The sequence below is a fragment of the Peromyscus leucopus genome, chromosome X (genome assembly GCF_004664715.2).
Source record: "Peromyscus leucopus breed LL Stock chromosome X, UCI_PerLeu_2.1, whole genome shotgun sequence".
NCBI classification, from domain to species: domain Eukaryota; kingdom Metazoa; phylum Chordata; class Mammalia; order Rodentia; family Cricetidae; genus Peromyscus; species Peromyscus leucopus.
Window position 1 is genome coordinate 79767014 of NC_051083.1, and position 9621 is coordinate 79776634.

Here is a 9621-nt window from a genome sequence, read left to right on the forward strand (position 1 = left end):
TGAACTATATATTGTCTTAAATTTTCAATTTAAGAATTCTGGTTAAGAACTTCTATAAAATTTATACTGTGAAGTATTTGTTAAATAGAAACTGGGATTATGGGGAGAGGATATGTAAAAACCATATTTGTTTGAGAAATACATTCATTTTAGTCGTATTGTCACATGGATGAAAAATATCCAGTGTTCAGTTAGTTTGGGTTTATGTTTGTAGCTAGAGTTTGCCCACAGTCAGGACAAATCTTTGTCACCTGCCAGTCCCACAGCTAGTCAGACCCAACCAAGTAAACACAGAGACTTATATTGCATACAAACTGTATGGCCATGGCAGGCTTCTTGCTAACTGTTCTTTTAGCTTAAATTAATCCATTTCTATGACTCTGTACCTTGCCATGTGGCTCATGGCTTATCGGGATCTTCACATGCTTCTTGTCATGGCAGCGGCTAGCAGTGTCTCCTTCTGCCTTCCTGTTCTTTCTTTTCTCCTCTCTGTTAGTCCCGCCTACACTTCCTGCCTAGCCACTGGCCAATCAGTAATTTATTTATACAGAACGATATCCACAGCATATGTTAGATAATCTCTTAAAAAGAATAACTAGAATTTTCAGAATATTTTGGATCTATAATGTATAGCTACCATGTCTCACTTCATAAAAGACACTACTCTAGAAAAATATATTTTGTCAAAGAATGAAAATGTGCACATAGAAAATTTGTGAAATTCTTTGACAGAATAAATAAAATTTGGGGAAATGCTTAATTAAATTAGGAACTTGTGTACATCCAGCTTTAACCATTCATATTGGCACTATATAGGCTATTGCCATTTTTGTCAGTGGTTTCTTGAATAAAACAAAGTGAAGAGCAACATTAGTTTTTTTTCTGATGTAGTTTGCTCTTTTCTTCAGAACATACTCCTGCCGTTTTCAAGTAATTTCAGAAATATATGCAGAAATCTCTCCCCACTATCTCAGTAATAACTAAAAAATTAAGCCTAGTTAAGATGAATCAATCTTAATACTTAGATATTATATTATAGGCAGTAAAATATGTATAGCATCTGTAAATAATTTATATCTGTAACTCATAAAATGTTATTAAAAACAGTTTGCATATTTCTTAGTTCAGTATGTGAGAGAGCCTGAGAAAAATAGTATGTGTCATAGTTTGATTTCTATTTCTGTGATAAACATATTCTGAAGAAAACAATTTAGGGGAGAAAAGGATTATTTTTGTTTATAACTCCAGGTTAGTTTATCATTGTGAGAAAGTCAATACAGGAACTTCAAACAGCTAGTTCACATCATATCCACAGTCAAGAGATGAAAGAAATCAATGGAAACATGCTCAATTTCCTATTTGCACTGAACTCTATTTATATGCTCTGAATTTCTGGTACCCAGAGTTAGCTGGGTCTTTCCATATGAGTTTATTAAGACATTACACCACAAATATGCTTAGAAACAAACCCAACAAGTCCTGGTTGATATTCTCTCCGCAGGTGTTTCTTGATTGTGTCTAGTTGATAAATCTGAACATCACAATACACAATGGCAGTGAGCACATGCTCAGCACCCTTGTCTTCTTGTTGTAATTTTATTGTAAATGAAAGAACCAGAACTCTTTGTAGAGGAGGCTGATTCTGGGGATAATTCAGGGTATAGACAAAATATTCTGCACTGCCTGCTAAGAGTCAGAAAGTATATGAATACTGAAGAATACAAAATGATCTGTATATGTGAAAGGGAGACAAATACTTATAATGGCTAATGCTAAATTATGTAAACAAAATAAATTAATACCTGCTCACAAGATAAAAAGGAGCTAAATTAAAAAACTGTTAATAGCCAAAGCTAATATATTTTGAATGACAAAATAAGTAAATATTTACATAAAGGATAATATCAATACTCATGAATACACAGTGATATGAATAATTTAGTCAATAAATAAATAAGGATGAAAAGAAGTCTTTCATAGAGACATATAATTTATATATTTCTCCATCAACAGAGTGGAATATATCTTCCCAATCACTAAGTGTGGATTGAATGTACTGACATTTCTCAGGAAAATAATGCAGCATGCAAAATGAGGAAGAGTAATTATACATTAGAGTTAAACTGGCATAATACCTGTCTGACAATCAAAGACAATAGTGGTAAGTCCTATCTATGAGTATTATAAATCATGAATATGCTATAATGGCAATAGTACTTTTTCCATGTGTTTTTTTTGTTTGTTTGTTTTTGTTTTTTTTTTTTTTTTTGAGACAGGGTTTCTCTGTATAGCTTTGCGCCTTTCCTGGAACTCACTTGGTAGCCCAGGCTAGCCTCGAACTCACAGAGATCCGCCTGCCTCTGCCTCCCGAGTGCTGGGATTAAAGGCATGCGCCAACACTGCCCGACTCATGTGTTCTTATTTGTAATAACATATAACCCAAACCTAACTCTGGTAAAAAAAAATCATAAAATTCCAAATTGAAATAAAATTCTACCAATTAATTATCTGATTATTACTCTTCAAAATACACATGTCAACAAAAGCATACTTTGAGAAACGCTCACTAACTAGAGTAAGATGGGAGACATAACTAAATTGAATGGGATATGGATTTCTGGGGGAATACTGATATTAGCTTGCAACAAAGACACTTTAAATGAAGAATAGATATTAGCAGATATTCCATGACATTGTAATATATTTAACCATAAGGGACACTAAGAATAGGGGCTACCAAACTTCCTTGTACTATCTTTAGCTTTTCTATGAATTTAAAGATATCTTAAATACAGTGTTGGTTTTGGGGGTGAGGTGATGGACATGTTAATTAGCTTGATGTAATTATTCTTCAAAAGATTCATAGGTCATAACATTACTTTGTGCCCTATAAATATGTTCAACTATGATTTGCCAATTTCGTATTAACTGTTTGAAATGACATTGCTTCATTAGCATAAAATTTATACATTTAAACCGTATACTGTGGTTTATCTTCCAAGTATTCGATTTACAATGTATTTCTTCAAAAACATCAGAGGGTGTTTTACTCATTTATCTAATTCTAACAACTGTTTAAATGTATGCCTGGGTGCCTTCCCCAGCCATTGTTTTATATTTTATCTCTTTCATCTGCAATGTTTCATTACTACTATAATCATTCTGGTATCACCTTCAGGACTGTAGAAATTGATCCTTTGGCATTTGACAATTACAAAGAAGGTAAGAAATTAGAAGTATCATTTTCAATTTCTATACTGTTTTTTCCTGACTAACAAATATTCAGCGGCAGAGCTATGCTACAGCAAAGTCACTGGAGTAAAATGGTTTTAACATAGTACTTATCTAGTATACTGATCTGAGTCAAGATAAGAGCCACAAATCCTCCTTCAGAGGAGTCATGTAAATAATGAAAATAGAGTGTGTTTATTCTAGACTTTTATTTTATAGAAAATATATCTGATTATACATACATACTTGCTAGAACGAAAGATTCCCAAGAATTTCAAAGTATCATTAAATTTGCCCATAAATCCTCATTATCTCTTATTTGACCTGTGTATTATATTGTATCTTGGTGTTTCTCTGTTATCAACAAATGGGCAATGGCAAAACACAGTGTGTTGAAACATTGCTAATATATGTGCCTAAATTATTGCCATTTTATACTTTAGTAGAATTATTGCTATCTAAAATCTTTCAAGTAGCTTTCCAAGAGGTTCTAGTAGCAGAGTACTTAATCTTACATGAGCTAGAGTGAGCAAAAAATATTAAGCGTTTTTTCAGTGTCCAAATCTTTTCAAAAGAATTGGATCCTTCAAGCTAAGTCTCAGAGCAATTGATAACCATTTTAAAAAATGCAGTCAACTCAAGTGCATTTATATATGAGGCTTCATGAGCAAGTAATAAGTATCACTGAAAATTCAGCATAACAATTTGTAAACTAGAGATCTATAAAGTAAATAGCTTTAGTACAGTAGGAACTATACTATGAAATGTTAATATATGCTTTTAATAAAAGCTGGCATTTATCCTTAGTTCTGCCTGAGCATGATCACTGACAAATGGCAAACATATAATCACTTTCAAGAAGGAAGAAATGGGGATAAATTAGTTTATTACAGTATAAAAATTTGAGTAATTTGCATTACATTCAACTTTTCTGTTTCCACTTCAGGATCTTACCATGTGTATTCTTTCAGATTAGATATTCAGTTAGTTTGGGCTCTTATTTCTAAGGAACTATTCATCTGCCTAGCTTAGGTATAACATTGTATGTCAACATCTCAGATTTCATCTTCTCTTCTGAATCGGGACCCTCATTATATCTATCTTAACATCCTTTATATTTCTTTTATCTTTCTAACTACAATTATAATTGTATTTTCATTTGCTTAATATCTGCGAAATGACTATTTTATTAGACCATATTCTCCAAGGCGTACAATATAGTCTCTGTCACATAATAGATTGCCACAATGGGATTATAAGAAACAATGAACAGATACTACTATGTGCCTGATAAATAGAAATAGCAAGTCAACTACTGTATGTAGGGGTGGTTGCTGTACCCTGAAGCACTGCCCCTAGTAAGCAGCAGGTAACTGATAGGTATCTGCCCCCCAGGGGGCATGGCCGAGAAGGAACGCTACCTCCTGGTCTTGGATGCTGGGTGCTGGATGCTGGAGCTGCTGACCAATGCAGTTCTCTGGAGAGTTCTGCCTTGATCTGCAGCACCAGCATCTAGCATTGAAGTTCACAAGATAGCCAAGAGAGAGCGAGCATGTACTCCTCTCAGGTCTTAAGGAGTTCCAGTCTCAGCAACACCTGGGGAGGGGGGTACCTAGCAGTTACCTGCTGCCTGCTAGGGGTGGTGCTTCAGGGTACAGACAACTACCCCTACAACAGTGCAATGTTTAAATGGTGTGGATTCCTTCTAAACACGTTTATACTCGAACACAACTACCACTCTTGGACTTAAACAGAGAACATGCTCTTTCCTGTGTGCTGTGATAAAGGCAGAGAATGACACATATATAAAGTGCCGACAATAACTATTAGTTGAGTGCTCAAAACTGAAAAAGGACATCTGTACCATCCTTTCTAATCCTCAGGGAAAATTGAGGAAAACCGGGCTGACAGATCATAATAGCCAGAAGATAGTGGAAAAGGCTTCAAAATTCCATCCCTGAGCAATAGACAGCCTCTGTCATCCCAAATTTTCAACAACTAAAGTTTGCTCAACTGCACTGGTTCTACAAAAGAATGTTCCCATGAAATAGTCAGGCAAAGATGGGGGTACTGCAGTTTCCCTATTCCCTACTGCTTAATTATTTCCTGTAGATAGACTCATGGAAAGGGGCAGTCCATGTCTTTGGTTGTGCATCCATTGGTGATTCCCCACCAGGCTGCAATGGATAGTCCTGATCTAGTAGTAACAAAGGTGTTCATGGTTAAACTACATGGGTCACAGAACAAAACCAAAGGTTGTGAATCTGAGAAAGGGATAGAAGGGAAACAAGAGTATAGCAAAGGCAAGGAATAATTAGAATGCAGTATATACATATATAAAATTGTTTAAAAAATAAACTTAATTAATAAGAAAAAATACGTATTGTCATATATGACCAGGAGACTGTTAGTGTGACTCTTCTTATTAATTGTACATTATCGTTTAGAAAAGGATTATTTATTTTGTAGGTCCAAAGTTCTCTCACATATTTTACATATTTGCTTGATTTCAGTGCTGCCTTCCATTTCCCTCTGTCTTTATTTCAAATTTTGATTAGTGGGCCCCAAAATTCCTATGGTATCTACTCTTAAAAGTTAACCTTAACACATATTTTTGAGCAAAAGCAAAGGCCAATGTTTATATCAACATAATATGTAAAATATATTTGTCTCCCATCAACCTCCCTTATGTTCTGTTTTTCATCTAAGTTCTTAAAAGGAAAGAGTCCCTCTGTTTGTGGGCTTGATTCCATTTATTTTTTGAGTATTTTAGATGCTTTTTAAAATATTTTGAGGATTATAATGTAATTACATCAATTCCCTTTCCCTCTCATAACTTGAAACCTTCCCATGTACTCCCTCTTACTCTCTCTAAAATTCATGGCCTCTTAGTCTTTAACTGTTGTTACATACATATACACATATATTCCTAAATGCATAAGTACAACATTCTCATTCTGAATATTGTTACTGATGTTTATATATTTTCAGGACTTACCATTTGATATTGAATGATCAATTGGTGCGCTCTTTACAGGGAATGATTATTTCTCTACCTCTCATTACTCCTTAGTTACTTGCAATTCCTTGTCTTGCATTGAGGTCTCATGAGATTGCCCCAGTTGACTTTAAAATATCTATTATTATTCTCCTTGTTCAGTTTGTTTAGGCAATCATTTTAGTGAGACTTTATAGGTGTAGCTTATGACATCCCTAGAAGACACAGATTCAGAAAATATTCCTGACCCTCTAGCTCCTTTAATCTTTCTGCTACCTCTTTAACAATGCTACTGGAGCCTTAGGTATAGGAGTTGTGTTGTAGACATATCAGTTGGGACTGGGATTTACAACTATGCATTAAATTGGTTGCTGTGAATATCGCTCTGTATAAATAAAATCCTGATTAGTCAGTAGCCAAGCAGGAAGTATAGGCAGGACAAGCAGAGAAGAGAATTCTGGAAACAGGAAGGCTAAGTCAGGAGATGCTGCCAGCTGCCGCCATGAGTACCAACATGTAAGATACTGGTAAGCCACGAGCCATGTTGCAAGGTATAGATTAATAGAAATGGGTTAATTTAATATAGTCGAACTAGATAACAAGAAGCCTGCCATTTGTAAGCAATATAAATCTCTGTGTGTTTACTTGGTTGGGTCTGAGTGGCTGCGGGACTGGCGGGTGAGAGAGATTTGTCCTGACCATGGGCCAGGCAGGACTGGAGAAAATTTCAGCAACAATTGGTCGTGGTTTTCTGTACTTATATGTGGGTAAAATGACATATATTTAGAACATAGTTCAGACTATGCTGATTTGGTAAAGTAGCAATTTTAGGTTTCCCCCCATGATCCATCACTTCACTAGCCCTGGGCAATTCGCTAGGTTTCCAGTGCTAGGCATTATTCTGCTCTTTTTGAGCACTTCTTAAGTCCAATTAGAGATATGTAGGTTACACACAAACTATGTGTGTGCCATTACTACACCTTTAATGTTTTTAGTCCATGCTGCCTTTGTTGTCATAGCTAGGTAGGAAGAACTATTGATTGCTTCTGTCATTGACAAGCTTACAGGGAGTGTTCTGGTACCTTGAAATCAAGTCTTTAGTTTTTTTTTCTTTTTTGACTTAGGGTCTCATATAGCCCCAGCATAACCTTGAATTCCCTATGTAACACAGGCTTATCTTAAACTCCTAATTGTTCTGTTTCCACCTCCCAAAACTAGGATTATAGGTGTGTACTATCATGCCTGTTGGTTTTCTATTATTTTTGGTTTCACACATGTTATCCCATATCTTACTTACTTTTATAAAAACTAGGCTTGGATTTTTCAAACATTTTCACTTGTGATCCCTCTTTTTTTACATTTAAATTAATTTTTACATGACCTGAGATAGCTATATAAAATTAGTATAAAAATGAAATATTTACCCACCATAAATCATAAGGAAATTATATTTAAATAGTTTTGGTATGTATATAATTTTACCATTTATAAAACTGAAAGGAAATCTATTCATTAATGAGATATGTGTGCTTTTTTCCAAGGAAAATGGAATGTTAGCTGACTGATACTAGGACATAGAGTGTCATTGACATTTTTTAGAGATAATTGGTATTTTTGTATTACATTTATCAATGCAGAGAATGGTGTTTCATTGCAGAAATATATTTTGAGTCATTTAAAAAATATTGGAAATTTTGTCTTAATACCAAGACAAAAAAATTGTTTTTTTGCATAATTGTTTTATGAAACCCAAGTCAGCAATTCAAGCAGCAACTAAAATTAATCATTCTATCCTTGTGTTGGTGGCTAATCATAGCACTTGGGAGGGAGAGGCAGGGAGACCTCTACGAGTTCAAACTAACCTGGTCTACAGAGTGAATTCCAGGACATCTAGGGCTACCCACAGAGAAAACCTCCCCGCAAATTAATCATTCTAGGGCAATACAGTCAAAACATTGGCTAGATATATGCTGTGGAATCATGGTAGGAAAATATTAGAAGTCTTTGTTTAAGATAATTAAGTCATTATTGTTGATGTAACCAACCGTCTTATTAAATAAGAAACACAGAAACAATGTAAAAGAGAAAGCCAAGAGGTCAGAGCTCAGAGCTAAATCTCACCCTTCCTTCTGCTGTCCCAGCTTCGCGAAAAGAGACCTACTTCCTGTCGGTTAGTTTTTTTAAAGTATGTTGTTCTGCCTTCTCATTGGTTGTAAACCCAAACACATGACTGCCTCGTCACCGTCTGAATGTACAGCCCCCTAGGTCTTAAAGGTATATGTCTCCAATGCTGACTGTATCCCTGAACACACAGAGATCTTATGGGATTAAAGGCGTGTGCCACCACCGCCACACTCTTGCTATGGCTCTAATAGCTCTGACCCTGAACACACAGAGATCTTGTGGGATTAAAGGCGTGTGCCATCACCGCCACACTCTTGCTATGGCTCTAATAGCTCTGACCCTGAACACACAGAGATCTTGTGGGATTAAAGGCGTGTGCCATCACCGCCACACTCTTGCTATGGCTCTAATAGCTCTGACCCTGAACACACAGAGATCTTATGGGATTAAAGGCGTGTGCCACCACCGCCACACTCTTGCTATGGCTCTAATAGCTCTGACCCCCAGACAACTTTATTTATTAACATACAATCAAAATAATATTTCAGTACAATTAGATTACCACCACATTTCCCCTTTTCTATTTTAATAAAAAGAAAAAAAGCAAAAGGTTATAACTAACAAAAGAAAAACTATATACAAAAGTACAATAACTATATACAATATATACAAGTAATAAATACCTAAACAGGTATTTGACAAATCAGAGAAAATAATTCCATTTTCTATCCTATTTTGGTAAATCCAAGATGTATCTAATGCATTTTCTATCCTAATTAATTTTCAACTATAACTAACTAATCTTCAACCATAACTAACTAATCTTCAACTCCTCAGAGACCCAAGAAGGGAATAATATTAGCTAACAAAAATAAAAACAGGAAGTGCATCCAAGCAACTTCCAAAAAATTTTGTGAGTTGACAGAAACAGCCAGCTGCCTGGGCAGTCACCTGAGGTTTCTCCGCAGTGTTGGGGCATCATCTTCAGCCTATAGGCTCAGTGTATCTGACAGACTCATTTGGAAGTAGGATGTACACAAGGTCAACAGTTCAACCTCACATTGGGTGAGAGCAGTCCACGTACCAGAAACACCTGAATTCCACTAGTGTTCTGTCATGATTCAGGATTTTAAATTCTGGAAATTGTTGACAGTTTTTAAATTCAACTGTCCATTCTTCTTGGCTGTGTATATATGGCTTCATCTCAGCATCCCCTTCTTCTCCACATCCCTCTATTAAATGCCAGTCTACTTTTGAGAGGCATGAGC

At 35.5% G+C, this 9621-nt stretch overlaps 1 protein-coding gene across 5 annotated transcripts in view; it reads left to right on the plus strand.

Annotated features, from left to right (window-relative positions):
• Fam133a (family with sequence similarity 133 member A) overlaps positions 1–9621 on the plus strand; it is a 44181-nt gene that overhangs the window by 24032 nt on the left and 10528 nt on the right. For 3 of the 5 annotated variants that reach the window (XM_037199197.1, XM_037199194.1, XM_037199196.1), the window contains one exon: positions 2014–2161. The exons of the other annotated variants lie outside the window; for them this stretch is intronic. The gene's annotated coding sequence lies outside the window, so the exon portion shown is untranslated. The remainder of the gene's footprint in view (positions 1–2013; positions 2162–9621) is intronic. 5 annotated transcript variants of the gene reach the window in all.